Genomic DNA, 13,879 nt, shown 5'->3' with positions numbered 1-13,879 from the left:
TCCTGTGTCCAAAGCCTGCAATTTATTATGCTCCCCGAGATTATACTGCCATAAAGCTGGTTCATTATTGTATTATCAATTTTATAGTATCAAAACTACATCCTTAATGCACAAAATTTTTTCAAAATAAAGTCTTTCATAGTTGAACCATTTCCTTTCTCACAAGAAACTATATTAATAATGCTATTATGAATGAAGAGCTGAAGAAGCAGCACTTCATTAGTCCCTTGTGCTCTAAGAAAATTCATCGGGCAGCTCCTTGACTATAGATATATCATATTTTGAAATATGGATAGAGCGATCCACATCAAAGATATCCATGGAAGTGCTTCATGACCCCCACCAAAAAATAGTAGCAATTCAACAGCAAAATATAAAATAGGTTTAGTCTTACACTTTAGAATTGTCACAACTTAAAACAAGAACTAATATTATCAGTTTATCATAAAAATAATCAATTATAGGTACATTGAATCTTGCCAAACAGGATTTACCTCCAAATAAGAAATCACAAGAGTGGCATTCAGAATTCTCAGACTTTTTGGGTAATGCTGCTTGAGAATGAACATTAAATTACATAAAGAAAAGCCAAGCCATGACACCAACATCACTTACTGAATAAGTGAATTTAATTGACTGATTAACAGCTTTGAAATCACTTACTGGAGACAACACCAGATTCAGTGTAGTAGGGATTCCATCCTTGATTAGACAAAGGCATCCATAGTTCAAATTGATCTTTAGGGGTCTAAACAGCAAAAAATAACCCATCATAAACTGATTACCATTTGACTCTTGAGGGCGGGGATGAGAATAAATAGCAAATGGTTACTCTAGACAATGATAGAATGTAATGGCCAAGAGAAATCATTTGACTCTTAAATGTATTATATAATCAATATCCTTCCTTCAATATTTTTCTTTTCATCTGCCTATACTACATAATAATAGTAAACATAAAACAATAAATAAATTAAAAATAGTGGAAATTAGGTGACTTTCTAGAGTCGGCAATACTTGCTTCTGACATTTCAAAATGCATTCAGTCCAATAGCCACAAAGTAAATTTTAAAAATCATGCCAGACATGAAGCCTTAACCACAAATGATACACGGGAGGAAAGAACTAATTTATCAAAGTATACGAACCACTATGCACACAACATTTAGGCAAAACATCCATAAACTAAAACATACTCAATAATTCATAACCATGATACTAAAAATAATAAGCACATAAAAGAATAAACGGAGACAGAGTCCAACATAACAAGCAATAAACTCTGAGATCCACAACAAAGCTCTAGCTCCCGTTGGCTATGAGCACGTAAGAGCATTAAAATAGATCTGGGCATATTGAGATGGTCGCCGAAGCTGGTAGGGTCACCGCAGTTCACGTCGTCGTTGTTGCTGCTCACGACGCTACTGCTCGCCGCCACCACTATTCTCGTCAGATGTAAACTGCCGTTGCTCAAATTGCTGATGCTCAACCGCCGTCATCGACAAGAGGGAGAGGAGTCAGACGCCGTCACCACCTTCAATCGTTGTTTCTATTAGCAGTCGACTGAGGAGAGTTAATGAGAAATCAGATTGGGGATCGGAGGAGCTAAGGGGAAATAGGGTTTTTGTTAGAAGAGACTACTGTTTATTTTAGAACAGTCTCCAAAAGTCACCGTTTTCTTTTAATTATACTGTTAGCATCTGTTGTATTAATATAACAGTTGATAATGTTATTTACAGAATTACAAAAATGCCACCGAGCGTGTTTTGCAATCTCTTTTTAGAACAACAGATGCTAATAGTCCTATATTTTTGGTTAAATTTGTACTAGTGGCTTCCAGTGCAATTTTTTCTTCTTTAAGCTCATCCTTCTCAACAGTCATGTAATGAGATTCTGAATTAAGAGCAGCGTTCTCCTTTCTGAGAAGAATATGAAACCTGCGAAGTTTCATTTGCGGAGGTTTGGGCTGCTCTATGGGGAAGGAGGAAGAGAGCTTATAGAGTTACAATTTTGCCCTCAATTTTAATAGTCAACAAACAGATTAATTAATGGAGGATTAAATTGGGTAAAAAGTGCATAGTTGAGGACTTAATCGAGTAAGAATAGTAGTCGATGACTAAATTGGTAATTACAGCATAGTCAATGGACTACTTCGGTTATTAACTCTTTTTAATAATAGTAGACGCAATGTAACAAAAATAATTATGGTGGACTAAAATTGGAAAAGCCCCTATAACAGTAGGACCAAAAATGAAATTCACTCCTTATAAAGGAAAGTGTATTACTTTTAAAGCAAAATATAATATTTAAGATTGAATAGTTACTCATAAGAAAAAAATGTAAGCTTTTTTGAAAGTCAACCTGGCGGTTGTATTTATAGAAGAGTTAAAATAGAGTCTGGTGGAACATTGTTCCAGTACATAGCAGTATTGAAACTAAGTACTGAAGTAGCTAAAGTTTGAGCTAATAAATTCTGTAATCTAGGAATATAAAGCACTGAACAATAATTAAAGGCAGACATATAGGTTCTGCAACTATCGATGGCATAACCTAAATGCGAGCGTAACGTGGGTGGTGGCCCAGATAAGTAGCACTGTAACTGTTGACAATCCGTCTGAATCCGTATAGATAGCTCATTCCTCCTCTTAAGCCATGATAAAGCTTCTTTGCATGCCAAAGCCTCGGCCATGAGCGGTGAGTGGCAACCTGCTAACGGGGCGCTGAAGGCGGATATGTAGTGGCCATTGGCATCGAGGAGTACCGCACCAACAGCCGCGACATTGGTTCCTCGATGATAACTCGCGTCCACATAACATTTGACGGGTGTCATCATCTCGCCAATCACGGATTCCGACGTGGCAGCATGCAGCGGTGGCAGTCCGTTCCCGGCAGGCTCGGCGTTCGGTCCCAGCGGCGGCAGTGGGTGCTGTTCGGCAGCGAGGTGGTGGCTGGCGGTCCGTGGCTGTGACGGCGAGTGGCGATGGTGAATATCCTTCCAAGCTTTCATTGTGGCAGCCGCCACTGACAATAATTTCGTTGGTGTTGGTAGGCAGGCATCCCAAACCGCTCCGTTTCTGGCCCTCCAAAGATTGTATAAAATTGCAGCTGCATAAACAATTCCATCAAAGTCTAGAACATTCAAGATTGCACTAAACCATTCATGGAAAATATTTGTGATAATATTGGGGATTGGAAGGTTGGATTTTGCCCAAATGGAGTGTGCATAGTCACACAAAACTAATGCATGCATGGTATCTTCATTCACATTTCCACACATGGCACACAATGGGTTAACATCCACTCTCTTTATAAGCAGATTGTTTGTGGTAAGAAGGATATCACAAATAGCTCTCCACAAGAATGTCTTCCACTTTGGTGGTATTTTTAATTTCCATAGGGATAACCATTCATTAAAAATACCATTAGAATTATGCTCATAACTCCCCATTATTTGCCTGTAGCCACTCTTGACTGAATAACATCCATTAGGGTCACCATACCAATACCATATATCATCATACTCAGGGGCAATTGGTATACTCTGAATTCTGGGTATATCACTTGGTTGGAAAATATCTACCAATATATGCGGATCCCAGGTGCCTGTATCGCGATCAATTAGCCCTATTACTTTGGCCCCAGACAGATATTGCGGCATTTCCGTGTGAATCATAGGGTCCAGTTCATCATTTAGCCAGGGATGCTCCCATATCAAGGTAGAACTTCCATTCCCAACTCTTCTTCTTATGCCACCACATACTAGATCCTTCGCTGCCATGATACTGCGCCAACAAAAACTTGGATTATTTCCTATAGTTGCCTCTAAGAAAGTATCCTTTGGATAATATCTTGCTTTATAAACTTTGGCTACCAATGAGTCTGTGTTAGTGAGCAGCCTCCATGCCTGCTTTCCTAACATTGCCAAATTAAATGCCCTTAGATCTTTGAATCCCAGTCCACCATATTTCTTTGGGATACACAATTTATCCCAGGCTTTCCAATGTATGCCACGATCCGTACCCGACCCCCACCAGTACCGATTCATAGTACGCTCAATAGCCGTACAAACAGATATTGGTAGAAGAAAAACACTCATTGAAAAAGTTGGCATTGCCTGGGCCACACATTTCAACAATATTTCCTTCCCGGCCTGCGTTAGCAACTTCTTATTCCAAGATCCAACCCTTTGCTTAATTTTATCCTCAATGTATGCGAATGCCGCCTTTTTGTTCCGTCCGACAAAAGAAGGCAGCCCCAGATATTTCCCAAAGTTGGGGGCTTGTGTAACCCCCAGTATTTGTGCCACCATATCTTTATCATTCTGCCCTGTATTCCTGCTGTAGCATATGCTGGATTTGTGGTAGTTTACTTTCTGGCCAGATAAACTCTCATATAACTGTAAACAATTCTTTATTTCAGATGCTTCGTGTTTGTTTGCTCTAAAAAACAGTAGGCTATCATCTGCAAAAAATAAGTGAGAGATCGGTGGTGCGCCTCTAGCAACCCTGCAACCATGTATTAAACCTCTACTCTGCACCTGTTGCAATAATAGTGAGAGCCCCTCTGCACATATGATAAATAAATACGGAGATAATGGGTCTCCCTGGCGGAGGCCACGCGTGGGTGTAATGGAGGTACTGCGAGCGCCATTTATCATAAAGCTATACGACACAGTGGTCACACACATCATAAGTAACTCAACCCATCGATCATCAAAGCCCAAAGCTAACAACATCCCACGGAGGAAGGCCCATTCCATGCGGTCATAAGCTTTGGCCATATCCAGTTTGAGTGCACTCCACCCTACTGCCCCGCATTGTTTTCTATTCAGGTAGTGCCCTACTTCCGCAGCTACAAGAATATTATCAGTAATCAGCCTGTCTGGTATAAAAGCACTCTGGGATGCAGAAATTAAATCTCCCATTAATGGCTTCATTCTCTGGGTAATCATCTTAGCCATTATCCTGTATATCACATTGCTTAATGCTATCGGGCGAAAATCTGCTACCACTTGAGAGGTTTTCTTCTTGGGGATGAGTACCACATCTGTATCATTCAAATTGGGGGGCAAAACACGGTTGTTTAGGCAATCCACTATAAATGCCGCAACATCACTACCAACTATATCCCAGAATTGTTGATAAAATCCTGGGTTCATACCATCTGGTCCAGGTGCTTTGTCAGGGGCCATCGCAAATAGAGCATCTTTAACCTCAAATATCTCAAAGGGTCGTAATAATGACTCATTTTGATGCTGGGTTACCCGGGGGATACTCCAGAAAACAGATTGTCACCATTCAATGGGTTACAGGAAGAAAATATATGGCTAAAATAATCCAAAATAACTGCACTCATAGCATCACCTTCCACCCAATCCCCACTATCATTCATAAGTTTATAAATAGTATTTTTCTTCTTACGATGAGAGGCGTACCTGTGATAGAATTTCGTATTAGCATCCGCATTCCTTAACCAGTGTTGTTTTGCCCTTTGCCTCCAGTAAGCATCCTCTTCGATCTCCATATTACTCAGAATTCCTTCCAGGCGCTGGAATTCATTCAAGGATGCCAAATCAGTACGACCCCTAAGATGTAACTGTTGCTTCCGCAGGTGTCTGATTTTTTCACCAAACTTATGGTACCGGTCTCCGCCCCAACTTGACAATTTGTTCCCACAGTGTGTTATACAGTCCTGGATCCCTTCACTCCTCCCCTCCTCCCACGACTTCTCCACCACATTCCTGCATCCATCATCATACAACCAGGCCATTTCAAACCGAAACCCTCTCCTTCCTCCTCCTCCGTTTTGCAACAGTCCATAGACACTCAAAAATAATGCAGAATGATCCGACCTCCTCATTAGATTATTAATCACCCTAGCCCCAGGCACAATGTCACGCCAATCATTAGATGCTAATACCTTATCCAATCGCTCTTCAATGCAAGCTGGCGTACCCTTCCCTTTTTCCCAAGTAAACCGGTAACCCTCCATCTGCAACTGAGTCAAGCCACACTGGTCAATAGTCTCCCCAAAGCCGCGTAGGAGATTATTAGGGTGTGGATTACCTCCTCTCTTTTCATGCTGGAATAGGAGATCATTAAAATCCCCAATCATAACCCATGGTAAGGTGGACCGGGATGCAAAGGACTTTATCAACTCCCATGCTTCTGCCCTCCTATGGCGCTGAGAGTAGCCATAATAACATGTCATTCTCCACCTCGGAAAGCTAGACATTTTTACTTCAATATCAATGTGATTCCTAGAGTAACTCAATAAACTTGCTGTATTATTCTTCCGCCATAATAGTGCTAAACCACCACCACCCTGCGGTGTCGGATCAACATAAAAAAGTCCCTCAAAACCAAGGGTGACACGAATTCTTTCAGCATGTATTCGTTGCACCATTGTTTCCATAAGAAAAATAAAATCAGGCTTCTTTCTGGACGCAAGGTCCGTTAATTCTCGAACTGTTCGTGGATTGCCCAAGCCACGACAGTTCCAGCTGATAGTACTCATAATGACGGGCGGGTCTGGGAACCAGAACCCGCCATGGACAAGTTTTTTTGGATCTCTGTCATAATCACATCTCCACCAACTCTCACATCACCCCCATCATTGGCCTCAGCCCTTCTTCTCTTGCTCGCAGCCGTGACCACATCACCTTCCACCTGGTCACGTGAAAGCCCAGTTGGCCCCCCTTCCTGCCCATCAACCCGTGGCCTATGCACCATATCTGGCCGTGTTCCTGTCATCGGGTTGCCATTCATATCAAGTAGCCACGAAGCACCCACTTTTCGTGGTCCTTTTCTAAAACCAGCACGTAAACTCTCATCATACGGATATTGCTCTACCGGTAGCTTTGCATCCCGCGCCTTCAAACAGTACTTATGAAGATGCCCCATCATACCACAGAAGTAACAAAAGTTGTGTAATCTTTCATATTTGAAATTTACCCAACAAGTCGTTTTATCCCTCTTCAGTAGTTTCATACGCCGTTTTAGCGGTTTCAAGACCGAGATTGAAACCCTAATCCGGTAGAACGTCTTCCAAGGTGCATTCGCGAACCTATCATCAATCTTGATAAAAACACCCAAAAAATTTCCAACCTGCTCCAAAATAAGATCCGAGGTATAGCCCAACGGCAAGTCATGCACCTGTATCCACATATCAACCGAATCCAGCGGTACCGAGACCGGTATCTCACCATCGTGGATTTGCTTGCACACAAAAGTGTGGTTCTCAAAGGACCATGGACCACCATCTAGAACCAACTGAATGTCCGTGTCATGGAAGAACACAAAGAGAAACAGCCCCGGTTGCAATTCTGAGACCCGAACCCCCTTCACCGGCTGCCAAACCGAAGCCATGACCTGACTCATGTACTCCGCCTTCACAAGCTTGGTAGTTAGGAACCTACCAATTAGCCGCCACGTTGGTGCTGCCTCGGCCGGCTGTTCAGCGCCTTCCTCCACCGCCGGCACAAAAATATCGTCTTCTTCGTCGTCCAAGGCCACGTCCGCCCATCGGCGGCCCAACGCCGCCACCGCCTGCTGCGTCGCCGCTTCTTGCTCCGTCCCTTCCATCACTGTTACGCCGACACAATACCCGGAGAGAACGCCCGATTTGCGCCGGAAAACCTTGAAACACAAGAGAGAGAGAGGAAAACCCTAGTAAACCCTAGAGAGAATGAAAAAAAAAAGAAAAAATGTAAGCTAATTATGGATAAATTGTTTAATTGTTACTTATAAGAGGAAGTGCAATACTTATGAAGAAAAATGTGATACTTTTGATTAAAAAAAGGCTAAAGTGCCATCTCGCACCATGAACCATTCCTGATTATTCATGCCGCACCATAATCTTTAATAAGTGATATTTAGAGACATAAACCATAATTTTTTTTCGTCTAGAAATTTTTACAGGTTTCCTACAAGTTACCCGGTAATAATATTGCTGACATGAAAATTTTTATTAATTTTTTTTTGGTATTTTTCTTCTTTCGCCTTCGTATTATTATTATTTTTTTCGTATTTTTTCTTTTTTCGTAAACGTATAGGTCTACTCTGCGTTTTTCGCTTCTCGTTTCTCCGATACCAAACTCCGCAGAGCAGGCCTATACAGAGCATGCTTGATCGGAGAAACGAGAAACGAAAAACGCAGAGCATGCCTATACATTTAGGAAAAATGAAAAATATGAAATAAAATAATTAATACGAAGGCGAAAGAAGAAAAATACCAATAAAAAACTAATAAAAAATTTCATGTCAGCAATATTACTACCGGTAACCTGTGAGAAACCTGTAAAAAGTTCTAGACGAAAAAAAAAATTATGGTTGATGGCTCTAAATATCACTTATTGAATATCGAAAAAAAAAATTATGGTTGATGGCTCTAAATATCACTTATTGAATATCATGATGCGACATGAATAATAAGAAATGGTTCATGGTGCGGAGTGACACTTTAGCCTAAAAAATTTAATACTTTTAAATCAAAACGTAATATTAAGAGTTGAAGAATTACTTATGATAAAAGTTATAATACTTATTAAAAAACACAACATTATCCGTGAACGCCTGAACAGTCTCATATGAGAATTTACCTTCTTTTATATACTTTATTGCACTTTCAATTAGTTGTAACAACCGCCTTGAACAGTAAAATAGTCCTTGGGACAACAAAATTTTTAAAAACATTCAAGTTATTAGTAGCACTCAAAGGGTAGATATATAATGCATATGTGCATAGTTCTATGCATTTCCATAACTTGAGAAAAACTTATCTGCAGATTTTGGAATGAGAGAAATTTATAGAATGAAGCACTCAAGCAATTTGTAGTGTCTCCTTTTAAGCCTTCATGAATGCAGGTTTCATTGGCACCAAAAGGCATTCTACTATGTTGTAAAAGAATAGTGAATGGAACAGTGGATTATTACAACTTAGCCATGGTGTCATTGGAGAAGAAGAACATCAAAACACACACAGCTGAATTGTTCAGATCAAATGGAATCCAAAAATTGTTCAGATCAAATGGAAACGAAAAATACAACATCTTATATTGATGCACCTCTGAGCAGCACTTGAAGAATTACAGCAAGAAATCCTTTCTGTTTTTTTCTCCCGAAAGTGATTAGGCAAATTCCCAACCAAAGAGACAGATCACCGGCCACCAAAATAGATTGGACAGGATAAGTGGCTATATTTATCAACATTAGCCAGTGCATAAACTCATGAAAGCAACAGAGAACTTATTCAGCAATGAAGACCTTATAAACTTCAGCCAGGAACCTGCAAGCTTAAAGAAAAAGTGAAGTTCAAATTCAATTGCAACGGATCAGAATAACCTCTTTGAACAAAATTACAATAAATGGTGCATTTATCAACTATTGGATTCCTGTTTTAGTCGACGACTATTGGATTTTCCACTTTTGTGATTACTAACTTCCAAAATTGACTACATTTAATACCTAACGACTTTGAAAACTTGCCAGTTTAGCCTAAGAAGAACAAAATTTAGTGTAAGATTTAGTACCTGACTATAGGACTATAAAGTGGCAAGTTTTAAAAACTCAGGTACCGAATTTTTGATTGATTTTGAGGTTGATGATGAGAAGTAAAAATAAAATAGTTCATGAATTAAAGTTTGAAAGAACTCCTTAAAAAAAAAAACTAGAAAGTAATTTGCAATAGAAAAAGTTAATATGGAGTTAAGTATAAGTTTCATAGGGATATATACATACCTTGGCTTTCATAAGTTCATATCAAGCCCAAAATTAACAAATTCCTCAATCCCTTTCTTCTTAGAGCTTACAAAACTTTCCTCTTCAATTCTTTGAATGCAATCAGAGATTTCGAAACCTTCTCCTTTAGATATTTCTTCACACTCAATTCGTTAGAGCTTCCCACACTTTCTTCTTCAAAGCTTTCATTATTTGGCATTTCAACCTTGAAAAGTAATTGAAAATGAGTACAAAAATAAATAATTAAATTAACACATGGAATTAGAAGGCAGAAAACTAATAGTTTCAAATAATGAACAAGAGATAGAGAGAAACCTTAGTTCCAACTTTACGAACACGAAGTGGACTATCTGTCATTCCCTCAAACAATAACTTGTTTGCAGAAGAAATCTTATTTGCAGAGGTCACAAGAGAAGAATAACAACATTCTAACACAATTAACTTCAGTGTTTCAATATTTGCAAAATTAATTGGAATTTGTTTCAATTCCCAACAATATCTTAAGACTAGGCGCTCCAAAATTGGGAAATGATTAGAACTTGCATCCCAATGTTTGAGATTTGATCGTGAGATAAGAAGTGCCTTTAATTTCCGAAAGCCTTGCTTCGGTGATTTCCACTTTGAGCCACAGAAAGTGAAATCTTTTAGTTTAAGCACCTCAAGGTGTGGTAACCTGCCAATTGTGTCCATCTCCTTCCATGGAAGATAAGTATAACGAAGTGTCAACTTCTTAAGGTTTGGTGGAAAGCCAATTGGAAGATAAAAGCGCTCGACTCTTCCTACTTCAAACTTCAACTTCTCGAGTAGATGTAAATACACAAGGCTTCCTTGAAAGCTAGGCGCCAATTGGCCTTCAATGTAAATACCAAGTTCCTTTAGGTTTGGAACCATTCGGAAGTTTGGTTTTCTGTCAGAGTTAGCAACTTTCAACCAATAAAGAGTTTGCAGATTTTTTTTGACTAAGCAAGGGAGATATTGTGAACATCTATTGTCAACATGCAAATGCCTCAATTGTGGCAAATCCAAAATATTGCATCGTAGTTGCAAAGGACATTTTTCCATCCATGAAGTAACTATGAGAGTAAGCAAATTTTTAAGCTTAAAAAATCGAAGCTTGTAAAGAGAACCAATACTACTTAAAGCCAAGTATCTCAAATGAACCAAATCTGTTATTTCACTAGGCATGCCTTGTGAGCATTTCACTAATGATAAATCCAATACTCTTAGAAATTTCAAACATGGGTATACCAACCTGCATTTTGAATGGTATACATCTTTACCAAAGCAGAGCACAGAATGGATATTATCTAGTGTGCAATTCCCATAACTTGCTTGAGTGATTGGCCAATGACTTGTTTGACAACTTAACCAACGACTAGCATTTGGAGCATGAATGTCATTGATAATGCACAAAGCATTCCCCTTTATTGCTTCTCTCACACAAACCTCGTGCACTCGATCATGAACCTTACATGATTTAACTTTGCCCTCAATACTCAGCTCATTAATTTGAACTAGACTTCTATTAATGAGATCATCCAAGTAACTCTCTGCCACATCTTCTAAACTCATATTTTTATGTGGCATTAAAAATCCCTCCGCAACCCATAAGTTGATTAGTCTCTTAACAGAAATGACATTGTCTTCAGGAAACACACCAAAATAATGAAAGCAAGCTTTCAAGTGACTAGGTAAGTAGTTATAACTCAATGAAAGTATTTTTGACATTCTGTTATTATAATCATATGTAACAACTCCATCCAAAGTTTCCGCGACATCTCTCCATATTTCTAGAGACTCTTTTGCTGTTGCCAAAAGTCCGGCAATCGCAACAACTGCTAGTGGTAATCCACTGCAACCAAGAACAATGCGTTCCCCAATTAACTCATATTCCCTGGGAACACATTGGCTTTGCCCAAACACTTTCCTCGAAACTATTTCCCAACGATCCTTTAAAGTTTGATACTTCACATGGTAGGGATTTGCATTTAAGTATTCAGCCACCTCTGTGAACCGAGTAGTTACTAAGATATGGCTTCCATTATAATTCTCTGGAAAACATCCTTGGATAGCATCCCATGCAGCAGTGGTCCATATGTCATCCAAAAAAATTAAATACTTCTGGCCCATCAAACTTCTGCATAATTGCTCAGCTATTTGAGCATCGTCTAGGTCGTAGATTTCACTTGTTATTGGTGAAATACAACGTAATAGACGAATGAGCATCTCTTTGAGGTTATGAACCTGAGACACAACTGGCCATGCTCGAATTTGAAAGCAAGTAATAGTAGTTGGATGTCCATAGACTCTTTTGGCTAATGTAGTTTTTCCTATGCCTCCTTCCCCGACGAGTGGGATAACTTGTAGTTTCTGCTCTTGATTGTGACAATATCCCCAACGAATGGGATAATTTTCAACATATTTCAAGAACTTTTCAATGTTACTATTCCTAAAATGGGTCAAAACCGATCTCATCAAGTGTGAATAACAGAGCGAGTTAGTTATTGTCTCTATATCACTGTGGAATCCTACAATCACTTCATTCTCAAGCTCTAAAGCATTTTGGTATGTATCCCAAACCGTGACGTTCTGTTCCTCCGGCTCTAAAGCAATTCTTTTTTTTTCCTCCAGGATCCTTTTTCCAAGTTCCTCAAAGTCTCTTACCATATGACCCATGGTCGAATGAAGATCATTACAAACCTTAGTTTGATGTATACTCCCCCAGTTACCTTCCACATATACTTAGCTCAGTTTTATTACTTCATCTCGGACATCTTCATACAGTATCTTAGCCCAGGTGTCCCCGTCATTAATTTTTGTCTTACATTCCTCCAAACAGGCTTGAAGGAAGTAGAGGTTGACAGACATCAACTCGATCCATTGAAGCTGCACCACCTTCAGTCCTTTGGCATCAAACATCGAAAGTAGTTCTGGCTTCACAAGGTCTTGCTCAACTATTTCGATTAGGGTGGTTACAGCATCAAAACCCATTGAACTTCTCTAAAATGTTTCTGGAACTCATATCAAAGTTATTAGTCTCAATTATTGAGCAATAAATGGAATGATTACAACAGAGATGGATGGTGCATGCAAGATGGGATAAAATCTAATTAATCTGCTGATTTACAGTACTTAAGCAAAAATAAGCAAAATCATTGCATCTTCTAGCTAGCTAGTTTCTAAACTTCATGTGATTCAACAGAAAATGCGAATTTTGTTATCATTACCAGTTTGTAATTTGTTTGTAAATTGAGGGGCTATTTAAAGGTATATATATTAGAGGTGGCCAAAGGGCCGATTCAAGACCTAGCTAACCTTGAACCGTCTCTGATAAAACCGGGCCTGGGGTTCACCAGGCTAGGCCCTAGTCCAGACTGAAATTGGCTTGTACAAGGCTAGTCTCGGTCCTATTAAAAAAAGCCCGGGGCTTAGCTCGAAACCGGCCCAAGTATGGCCCAAGTGCATGTTGAACCGTCTCTGATAAAACCGGGCCTGGGGTTCACCAGGCTAGGCCCTAGTCCAGACTGAAACTGGCTTGTACAAGGCTAGTCTCGGTCCTATTAAAAAAAGCCCGGGGCTTAGCTCGAAACCGGCCCAAGTATGGCCCAAGTGCATGTATATATATATATGTATATATATATATATATATATATATATATATATATATATATATATATATATATATATATATATATATATATATGGTTGAGTTCAAATGAGGACAACAATACATAGAGGACTGTGAGGACAAGTAATGGGCACACAACAAATTAATACCAAGCACACAACTTAATACATAATGGCACACAAGAATAAATGTAAACATCAGGTTTCGAACCCAGGCTCTATAAATTAACAAATCTAGAACGCGACATACAAACTGTGGCACACGACTTCATTCAGCCATGCACACGATATACTGGCTAATGGCACACACTACATCTGTCCTCACAGTCCTCTATAATATACTTGTCCTCATTTGAATACACATCTATATATATATATATATATATATATATATATATATATATATATATATATATATATATATATATATATAGAGAGAGAGAGAGAGAGAGAGAGAGAGAGAGAGAGCAGAGTTCAGGTACAGCCGCGCTTTAACGTGCGATCGATGCGGCCGC

General features: G+C 39.3%; 1 protein-coding gene across 3 annotated transcripts in view; it reads right to left on the bottom strand.

Moving 5' to 3' along the window:
- The window catches only part of LOC109172857 (girdin-like), a 104,165-nt gene that overhangs the window by 12,362 nt on the left and 77,924 nt on the right, over positions 1-13,879 (bottom strand). The window contains exons 1-3 of one of the 3 annotated variants that reach the window (XR_002052797.1): positions 10,053-10,348; positions 9,738-9,942; positions 9,019-9,292 (exon numbers count right to left, since the gene is read on the bottom strand). The exons of 1 other annotated variant lie outside the window; for it this stretch is intronic. The gene's annotated coding sequence lies outside the window, so the exon portion shown is untranslated. Of the gene's footprint in view, positions 1-9,018; positions 9,293-9,737; positions 9,943-10,052; positions 10,349-13,879 lie in introns of those variants that run through there. One more of the 3 variants, XR_002052798.1, reaches the window with a different exon arrangement.

Source organism: Ipomoea nil, unplaced genomic scaffold (genome assembly GCF_001879475.1).
Source record: "Ipomoea nil cultivar Tokyo-kokei standard unplaced genomic scaffold, Asagao_1.1 scaffold0436, whole genome shotgun sequence".
NCBI lineage: Eukaryota > Viridiplantae > Streptophyta > Magnoliopsida > Solanales > Convolvulaceae > Ipomoea > Ipomoea nil.
This window is presented reverse-complemented; position numbering and strand designations above follow the sequence as displayed.